General features: G+C 37.9%; 1 long non-coding RNA gene across 1 annotated transcript; it reads right to left on the bottom strand.

Annotated features, from left to right (window-relative positions):
• Positions 1-94: 94 nt before the first annotated feature.
• On the bottom strand, positions 95-4,476 carry LOC143413704 (uncharacterized). The gene is made up of 3 exons (XR_013094317.1): positions 3,937-4,476; positions 3,479-3,619; positions 95-562 (listed from the first exon to the last, which is right to left on the bottom strand). It is a non-coding gene; the product is annotated as an uncharacterized LOC143413704 (long non-coding RNA).
• Positions 4,477-11,006: the final 6,530 nt, after the last annotated feature.

The raw sequence follows: 11,006 nt of genomic DNA, 5'->3' as shown, positions 1-11,006 counted from the left end.
CATCATTTTTAGAATGAAATGCCACAAAAAAATCACTGAATGCAGCAGTGCAAGAGCCAGATGCCCTTAAAATACAGGAGCATGAAGTGTCTGATTTCAAATAAGCATTAAAATAAAGTTTAATTATCACAACCACAGAAGACGATGAATTCTGAGTTTTCTAAGGCATGCAAAACATGCAACTTTCCAATGTTTATTTTGTACAAGTGCACCGGTCTAAGCAAAGGAATTTGCAACAGAGAGATCCACACATGAGTTTCAGTTCACTGAGCTGCGATGGGCTTCTGTGAAGGAGGAGAAATAGATTAGCCGATGTTACCAGTGTCAAATTGGAGATTTGTGAGTTAATGTTATCTTAGGATTCTTACTTGGATTTCCTTACAAAGCAGGGAGCAAAGATGGTAACGCCACTGAATTTACTCACAAGAAAGCAAAATCACATTTCCCAGGAACAGACCAACTTGGTCCTTAAGTATTTGCAGGTAATGGACCGATGAGGAACACGTGGCTCCGCTGACAAACAGTCCAAGGCGGGACCTCGGACCTCCACCTCCACCTCCACCTGAGAGCAAAGGAAAGTTACTGTAGGAGATGAAAGAGAAAAGACAGAGAAAACTTCCTGACATTGTTGCAGTTGCAATTGCAATTTTGTTTCATGCATCTTTTACTAGAATTAAATGAGTCAAAGGAAAGAATTGGACTCAGTTTTCTTCAGTTCAGTGTGGCAGTAAAATAAAGACATTTAAAATAGTTTCTTAGTTTCAATTCACTTAGTGTTTTAACAGTAAATAATGGACAACTAGTGATAATTAATGGACTCATTTTTAAAAGTAGAACTTTTTACAAAACTATGCAGCTGCTATATATATGTATATACTTCCAAAATCCATTAATTGATGTATTGATCTGTGATGTTAATACTGCTAGTCTTCCTGATCCTTTGTCTTTGCTGTATGACCCACCATCTGAAGAAGTTTAGACAGGGAATAAAAATAAACTGGTCTTGTTTTAATACAGTTACTGCAAAAGTGCACATACATGGTTGAATCCAGCTTCTGCCTCTTCCAGTTAAAACAACAGAAAAACTCTTTTACTACAACACAACAAAAGTGACAATCTATACGGCACAGCATCGTGATATTTTGCATTTGATTACATGCATTGCATGTGTCATCCGTGATGCTGATTCTACACGTTTTAGGTACACTTGTTCAATTGCTTTGCTAATGCAAATCAACCAATCACATTGCAGCGGGTCACTGCGTTTAGACATGGAGACGTGGTCAAGGCGATCTGCCTAAGTTTAAACTGAGGATCAGAATGAGGAAGAAAGGTGATTTAAGTGAATATGAACGTGGCGGTGTCATTGTTGGTGTGAGACCTGTTACCATCCTGCCTTGTTTGTTGAGTCATTTGCTGGTATTTCTAGTTTAGGTTGTCTTGTTTGCTATATGGTCTTCTTTTATGTCCTTCTTTCATCTCTGTGCACTTTCCTCAGGGTCTTCCAGTTTAGTCAGTCTCGTCTTCATGTTGTTTTGTCAGTCTGTCTCCCCAGCCATGTCCCTTGCTCTCTGTCTGTCTTTCTTCTGTTCTACTGTACAAGTTTACATGTCCTTGTTTGGGTCTCAGTCTGCGTGCCACTTCCTGTTTCATTTTGATGATCCCTTGTCTCATGTGCATTCTGTTCAGTTTGTTTCCCCTGTCTCATCATGTTTAATTTGTGCCTGCTGTGCTCCCGTGTGTTTCCAGTTTCCTTATCACTCAGTTGCCCCTTGTCCCAGTCTCTGCTCACCTTTCCTTATGTCTTCCAGGTTTCATGGTTATTTTGTATTTTCCCAGTTTAGGTTACTTGTTGGTTTCTCCTTTTTTTTGTACATTTGTGTTCAGCCAAAATAAATGGCTCGCCTTTTGTAATTAAGTATCTGTTTTCCTGTGCCGTCTGCGCTTGGGTCCTTGTCTTGCCACACACGATATGCAGCCGCAGATCCTGACAGCAAATTTCGAAGATAAACCATATTAATTTTGGAACCAACCTTGTGTCTACTAGGTCTATTTATTGACTATACCACACAGAGCCTTTCTTTTCCTTCCTGCAGCTATCAGCTATAAGGAATGTGTGATGTCATCATTTCATAAACTTTTCTAAAAAGGTAATTGAAGCTGATCCTGTCCATCCATCATGACCACAGTGTACACACCTTAAGAATGTTGCCTTCAGCAGGATAATACGTCATGCCACAAAATCGAATAATTTCAAACTGGTTTCTTGAACATGGAAATTAATTCACTGTTCTCAAATGATCTCCACAGTCAGTTCTCAATGCAGCCAATGAGCATGACTCACATCATGGATGTGCAGTCAACAAAACGTGCAGCAGCTGTGTGACACGATCATGTCAATATTAACCAAAATCTCTGAGAAATGTTTCCAGCACCTTGTTGAATCTGTGCAATTAAGGATTAAAGCAGCTCTGAAGACTCCAACCCTTTACTAGCAAGGTGTACCTAATAACGTGCCCACTGAATGCATGTTCCCTTCTTTCTACGTTACATTTCTTCCATTTTGACAGTTACTCGTGTGTGCAGCTGTAGTGAACGCTCAGCTGCACTTTGAAAAAGAAATGCTCAATGTGCAACGCATTGAACCTTGAAGCATTTAATTTTATCCTCTGAATTGTATTATTAATTCATACTGTTAAAATGTCTTCCCACAAATTAATGGACAAAATGCATAGACTCACAACTGCTGTGAGAAATTAAAGGGGTCTGTGCTGTCAGATGATCCATTATAGTATTACTGAATGAGGCCTATTGATTAAAAGCCTGCTCTTAGCAAAGCTGGAAAAGCAAGTTTCTGAAGTCAAAGAAATTGGTCATTCTTCAATAGCAAGATCAGTCAATTGATTTCAGCTCAACAGAGCAAGCACTTTAGTTACAGGAGACAAAGCTGAAGGCAAAGCGACCAACAAACAAGAAGCAACTGGAGCTGCATGTAGCATCAGATGAAATCCACAGGTTCTAGAGGATTTTCATTTAGTATTTTAAATTATAATCTGCACGAGAAAGAAGTAAATCAAGCACTAACTTCTAATAAGAGACCAACAGATTCTTCCTTCTCACAGAACGACTTTTGTTAACAGAGTAACAAATTCAGTAAACAGACCAAAACACAGCTGACTGCAACACAGAGCAGTGAAACAGCTGAAGACGTGCAGCTCAAACAATGTCATTGTAATGTAAATGATAATGAATAACAATCACACTGTCAGAAGCCGAACAGTTCAATAACAACACTGATGATTCATTAATAGCCACTGAGTATGAAAACTAACAACCAATACTGTGAAAGCTGCTATAGCACAGTTAATGAAAGCCATAAATGTTTAATTCAGAATAAAGGGATTACTAGGAAAATAGTAAACTCTAAGTTTGTTGTTCTGTCTGTAATTACAAATAACTAAAAATAAGAAGTACATACCAGTTCATTTTCACCATCAGACGTTTGTACCTGAAACACAGACACCATGCCTTTGGTGTGACTCTGCAGTCACTGCTGCCGGCTGTGTTTCCTTCATTAACTCCAATAAACGCTGACAGGTGGAGGACAGCGCTGACGGCTCTGTTAATAAATATGAAAGCTGCTCTTAATGTCCTGAACAAATATACTGGAACTGCGCTCTAATATATATGAGGCTTTGAATTAATGTCACAGCTTATTTATCAGTGTAGGAAGGCGGGAAAACACAAACGAGAGTACAGTTATTATTTAAAATCACATTTAAAGTACAAGGACAGAACAAGATGGGATTGATAATAATATGTATAAACATTTATACATATTAATTACCCACTCTTACTTTGCGCACTGTCAATAACACAAAAGGCCAACAAAGATGTAAAAAAAAAAAAAAAGTGGGTATTAGAGGGAAAACTCACCAGCTGCAGTAACCAGAAGACCAGCCCGCACACCACTTCAGAGGCCATGGGTCTGGGCAGGCCGTGATGAATCCAGGTAAAAGACACCGAGAACTGTCTCTCTAAGGGTTCTCTTGCATCCCAAACTCATGCGCTCCCAGCTGGCTGCTCCAGACAGACACATCGGCTCTCCGCTGGTGACACCTGGACTCCGATTATTCCACAGTGGGACACTGCGCATTCATCAAGGTTCGCCCCACCAGCTCCATCGCCAGAAAACAGTATCACCATGGTAGTTTAGTGGCTCAGATGCTGTAAAATCATGTTGACCCTGCACAAGCTGAGCGCGACTCAGATGCGCAAACAGCTGCGCTGGCACGGAGCGTAACAAAACCGGACAAAGGAGCCAACAAGTCCTCAAGTCCAATTAAACCCACTTTCAATACTAAACCACATTAACGAGGAACTATAACTAGGTTATTACATGGTCTCATTGCAGTTTTTGAGTTTCGTTAAAAGCAAGCGAGGGGGGTTGAGGCCTGAAGTCCCTCTATTCTTTTGGTTACATTTGACTGACTGGTCGCCAACAGGAGGCTCCAGGACAAGCCTGGGATTGACTTCGGATTCAGCCAATCAGAAGTGCGACTGGTTGCTGAGCCAGCTTCCTGCGATAATTGGAAGCAAAACGTGGGGCGTGCAATATAAACAGCTGCTTTAATCTTATAATTGTATAATTGTATAGTTTGCTATTTAATCACCATCATCAAATTTATAAACACCAAACAAGCAGGACCCCCAAGACGAAGATTTTATGAATTTCAAGAGGAGACTTTTCCTTATGACCTGATACCTTTTGGTACAGCTATATCAGAGAGAAACAGCGACGCCTACCGGTGCAGTATAACCACTCCAGTCTAATCCAGTTGACCACAAAAACAGGCCTTGGCTGTTTCTGCTTGCAGGAAAATTAATTTTGCCAAAATGTTTTCAGTTCTCGGGCAAATTCTAAACAATGTAAGAAAACATCTTCTCTAGTAACACGTAATTTAATTGTTGAGCAGGTAAACAAACATGATCTACAGCTCAGTTCAGAGCCCCAGGATGCTTTTTTAAATTTCCAAATATTCAAACAAAAATGCCACTGATCATTCATTAAAGTTAAGGAAAGTTTCTTCATGGTTCAGAGGTTGCTCAGTAGAGGATGATGAAAAGCGTACTGGTCAATGTGCATGAAGTGGACTGTTACAACGGGTCAGAATTACCCCGTCAAAACATAATAAATGTTACCTTTTTATAAAGGAGGAAAACACATGGAGTCTTTTTTATATTTTTACACTGGCGAACTGGTCAACTTAAATTTTTGTTTTTGGTCATAGAGTTATTATTTTAATACACTGTTTGAAATTTAAATTGTAACTGAATGTTGAGTAATTTGACATATAAAAATTACTTTTATATTTTTTTATTTCTTTTGTCATTTGTGGAAACACTTGTTTATTTTCAGGGAAACATTCAGCCTAAAATTCACCATTTGTCAGCATCTCCAAAGGTCAGGAATTAACTTTTTATATCTCATTTCAAGTCAGACTTCTCTCAGTGATTCAGTGTGGGAGGATACGCAGATGGATAAACTGTTGTTCATCAGGAAAAATGCTCTGACATTTAACATTTCTGTTTGTGTCCAGAATAAATAACTGTGGTAATTCGTTAGCAGATTTTGTAATATTCTTTTTTATCATCAACAATTTTTATTTATTTCATTTTAAACTTCAATAACAGAACTTAAGGATAAATACATAAATAAATAGTTTAAAAAACAAACAAACAAACAACAAAAAAAACAAAAACACAACACAACACAACAATAACAACAAAAAAACAAAAACCCAAACAAAGAGAAGTTATCCTATTCTTTCTTCGCACACCACCCACACCACCACCCTGTCATTACTCCTCTGGTCTTCAAGTTACAGAAAGCCAGCTTGTAAAGGGGGACCAAATACAATCATATTGATGCAATTTGTCTAATAAACCATAAGTCACTTTTTCGTAAGACGCCAACTTAGCCATTGTCTTTAGCCACCCTTCATAGGGAGGGGGGTTCTTTTTCCGCCAATGTCTTAGCAGGACCCGTTTGGCCGTAGTAAGAGCCAAAATAATCCATCTTTTTGTATAACTGGAAAAATCTCCATCAGAAAGTTCTGTGGTTATACCAAGTATGGACAGTTTTGGTGAGATACCAAATCTCCTTTTTAAAACACTGAAAATTACCTCCATTATATTTTCCCACCAATCCCAAAGTGCCGAACAGCTCCATAAGATATGTAAAATCAAAGCAAAATAGAACAGTTTAGAGGAAAATCTGTGCTGAAAAAGATGAAAACCAGTCTTCTAAGACAAGAGATATTGGTTATTTATTTATTTAACAATCATTGTAGTTGCATCTGTTCACTTTATGGTAACCAGATATCATTATGACAACATTTTTCACAGATTATAAATGAATTTTTATGAAAAGATTACTGCCATATGTACATATTGCAAGAAGATCTGTACAAGGCCATTTAGTGTCGTCGCTAAGAATCACAATTTTTGCACAGATAAAGTAACAGTCAGCAGGAATGACATAGAAGAAACAAAATGTTACTTTTCCAGGAGTCTGTTGGCCATATGTCTGTGTTGTCAAATCAGAATCAGAATCAGAATCAGAAACTTTATTGTCATTGTCATGAGAACAACGAAATTAAGAATGGTCCCCGATCATTGCATCATCCCTAGCAATATCAAAATATAAATAAAACAATAAAATTCAATAAATAAAATAGATAGAATACTTAAAATACTAATAAGATATAACAGTAAAACATTCACATACATTCCCACACACATGCTTCAGACCGTGCATAGATTAACACAAGAGTGGCGTGATGGACATTTTTTTGTAGTATTCAGATGTGTTATTGCTGAAACAGGCTGAAATCCTTTATCGGCTCCCTAAATGTTGTCATCATGTTTGGAAAACATGTTCATTCGATTTAATGTGTTTTTAATGGAGATACCTGCATTCATCATGTTTCTCCATTCATTTATTCGGTTTTAAGTGAGTCATAAAATCTCCATGGATGGCAAAATGTCATTAAGAAAGCTGCCTGGAGCTTCTCCAGCACTCTGAGCACGGTGTACTGAAAGCTGGTGTTGACTCATTTTCTTGAACATAATTTTAAAATAAAAGCTAGAATTTTGCACCAGCATACTGGGAAATTTCTGAGACTCTGATCTTTGATGTTAGAGCTATTTGTTAGCATGACACCACAGACAAATTTTGTGTAATAATTTTTCTACTGAAACACAAATGAATCTTCTCGCTTCCAAAATGCTATAGCTGTGGAACAAATATATTCCAAATACAAATGAGAAATGGTTTGATAGCCCTGAATACTGTGAAAAGTACTAATTTAGACTGAAAATAATGAAACAATAATAAAAATAGCTTGGAATTATAACTTTCTTTATGACTTTATCAGTCCCTTGCATGGAGGAATGTTGGGCCACTGATCCTTACAACAAAACAGTGTTGTAAATGTTTCAGTTCATTGACATTTGCAGGCATTCCTTTATCCACAGCTCTCTTAAGATCCTGCCACAGTATTTAAGTTGGGTTGAGGTCTGGACTTTAACTGGAACATTGATACGCTGTCCTGTTGCATACCCAGTTTCAGTCAAGCTTTAGCTGTCCGGCAAGGTGCAAAACAAGCCCAAATCACCACCTCACTACTGTTGTGTTTGACAGTTGGTATGAGGTACTTGTGTTGATATGCTGCTTGTTTTTTTGTTTTTTTTGCAAAACATTGTGCTGTGCCAAACATCTCCACGTTGGAGATTAAAGACAAAAAAAAAATGTTCAATTGTAATGCTATGAACTTCAACATTTAACAAGCTAAATGAAGCTTGTGGAGTAGCTCTAAGGTTTTTTGCAGTTTCTCTCAGCACTGCATAGACTGGCTTGTGCTGTGCTCAGACTGCATGTTAAACATTAACATGCAGTCTAGCACATGTTAACTCAAACTGCAGGAGTGGAGCTAGGAGTGTCCCAGATGAATTTGCTGGGACATCCACTGCCAGAAGATTGGCAGCTGTCTTGGATGTTTTTCACATAATCTTTCTCACTGTAGAATGATGGATTGTTCATAAATGGCCTTATAACCTTCCCCAGATTGATGGGCCGCTACGGATGATCTGATATCCTTGATGACGAGGGAACAACACCAACACGAGGATATCAGATCGTCCGGCAGCTACAGTTGCTTCTCTAAGATCATTGCTGATGTCCTTTCTTTTAGGTATTGTGTCAACACACAGCCAAATGCTCCAACTCAGCTAAGTGCAAAAACACCTACTTTTTAGAGGCATTCATAATTACTAATGGTCAGTTAATCAAGAAGCCAGGTTCTGCTACTTACCCTTTATGTCCTTTAGAAGTTTTCACTTGTCTGCTTCTGCGTTTTCCCTCAGTTGTTCTTAAATTAATATTAACATGGCGTAATATGTCATTGTGCTGTTGTTTGCATTAGGTTGTATTTAAATAATTTTAGAACCTGCTAATTTTTTTATAGGTTCTGATATTACACTCGAATAAGTTTTCTTTTTACTATGACTTTAAATTTAATGCCACTATTAACAAGACAAATGCTTAATGCTGCTGTTCCCCCTGAAGTGCATTATGCAGGAGAAGAGCAAGGTATGATGGGAGTCGTTTCTGAACCAAGTGGCCCTCCACCTGGAAAAAGCAGAGCACTTAAAAAAAGTAGCTTTTCTGCTTATGATGTGATGAATCATCATTTGGCCTGATAACCAAAATAAATTCGGTTTATGAAAATAAGAAAAACAAACAGCTGAGCACTGCTGAGGGAAAAGCTGCCCAGAAGCTCCACTTTTCACTGGAGATCCAGAGTGGCTGGAAGGTCTGCAGACAGTGACCCACGATGCCCCTAAGCTGCAGCCAGCAACAATCAATAACCAACCTCAAAACATGTCAGCGATCCCTTGATTTCTTTCTGCCGTTTGAAGTCTGGTCCTGCTGATCTAATCCCTCAGATGGATGTGAATCTTAAGCAACATTTGTCTTTGATCCATTATTTACCGGATTCTTGAGAGCGACTTATTGATAAACTCTTGGTTAAAATGGATTCAACAGTTTTACGCTGTGGCGCTCTGGGTCAAGTTGTTCTTGAGTCACTCACCTCAATTTTTAGGTCAAGATTGTTCTGTTGCCTTACACAGGAGCCCTGAGCTTTTGAGACCTCTAAATTGGCACCATTTAGCTTAAAGGCAGTGAATGTGAGATAATTCTCTTCAGCTAGACTAAAAATGAAACACTTCCAGCCATTCCAATAATTCTACAAAGCTGCACTTCAACATGCTGATGCTTTGAATATAATGCTTAGCAGCTGTAATGTTTATCATATTCACTATCTTAGTTTTGTATGTAGTTTGCAGTGTATACAGTAAAACTTATAATGGCAAATGTTAGTCTTATAATAAAATGTTGTTTTGGTAATATAATTTAGCTTAAGAGAGACATTAACATCAGCAGGATTTGATCCATCCAGTAGTTTCAAGTAACTTGACACTAAATCATTTGTGTTACAAAGTAAAATTAAAGGGACTAGTTCATCCTCTGGGAACCAAAAACTGCTGTTTAAAAGTTTTATGGCAGTTTTATGCATCCAATAGTTTTAAAGTTGTCCAACTCAAAATTGCAACTCAACGTCAGATGAGGGAAAAGGATGACACAGATGGCAAATCTTCTTCAGCTGATGTTTTGCTACTAGAATTTTTTACCCCAGTGTATTAATGTTTTGCCAATTACAGAATGTTGCTGTTGTTTTCAAACCAAAGGCCCCGACTGATGGGGCATCAATGAATGTCTGAATGTAAAATATGACAAAATTGCATTGTATAGGGGTTCATTTTAAGGGGAAAGCTTTGGGATACATAAACATAAAGCCAGAAGTATGTGAAACACTATACAATCACTAGAGTCCTTTATTTCAAGACAGTTTTCAGCTGTCCACGTCTCCTGTTTAAATGTTCAGAAACTGTCAGCAAATTTGTATTTATGTTGACTTTGTGTCTTCAAAATGAGGGAAATGAAATGAAAGTGGTCAAATGCAACTATTTTACATCCAAAAACAATACAATTTAGCTCAGTATTTCAGAAGGATGTGTGTGAAAATAGAGAATTGCGTGGATAAACAGAGAGTCAATTACCTTTTCTAAAATGTAATTACATAGAAATCCCACACAGTAAAAAAATATTCACGAGGAAATCCATCTAAATCCTCATATCTTTTGATTTCACTGGAGATTCCCCACTGCCAGTTTATAGCACCATTTGCCAAGAAGACAAGACAAAGGGAAATAAGATTAAAGTCCAGATTGCTTCAATATGTGAAATCCAAACTGTGAACAAGTTCAATATTTACACGAAGGCACTTTGCAGGCACTTTAAAGGTGGCTCAGCTTAAGTGGGCTTTTTACCATATTTCTGTGGTAGCTGTGGATAGTCTCTTCAGGAATGGTAACTCCAATATGGATTTTGTTCATATTTTAATGTTGTCAATAAACTTCCTGGTGACTGAAATCCAGCTGCTAAGAAGGAAGAAACATAAAAAAGTTTTCTCTTCCTTTTTCTAGGATTTATAATTAAACAAAGTTTACAATCGGATTCAAAAAAGTAATGTTCTCAGCTTCCCTCGAAACAGCTGTAAGTTTTACTGTATGTGACAACAGAAGCAATTGGACAACTACTGATGTTGGACAAGTTGGGTCCAAAATACAGCGTAGTCTGGCTCGCCAGCTAACACATTATTTTTAGGAATAATTTATGTTAAAGTATTTAAAGTGAAGCCTAGGTGTCTGCAGTAGAAAAGCAGTTTAACTGACAGAATGTGAAATTTACATCCACATCTGTAACAAACTGGCAAACTTCCAAGGGGGACCCTGCTTCTCACCCTGTGAATGCTACAGTCCCGCAACCTTAAATTGAAAACATGAATTAGCTGGATAAACAGAATGAATCTGGTAATCCA

Source organism: Maylandia zebra, linkage group LG18, assembly GCF_041146795.1.
Source record: "Maylandia zebra isolate NMK-2024a linkage group LG18, Mzebra_GT3a, whole genome shotgun sequence".
NCBI classification, from domain to species: domain Eukaryota; kingdom Metazoa; phylum Chordata; class Actinopteri; order Cichliformes; family Cichlidae; genus Maylandia; species Maylandia zebra.
This window is presented reverse-complemented; position numbering and strand designations above follow the sequence as displayed.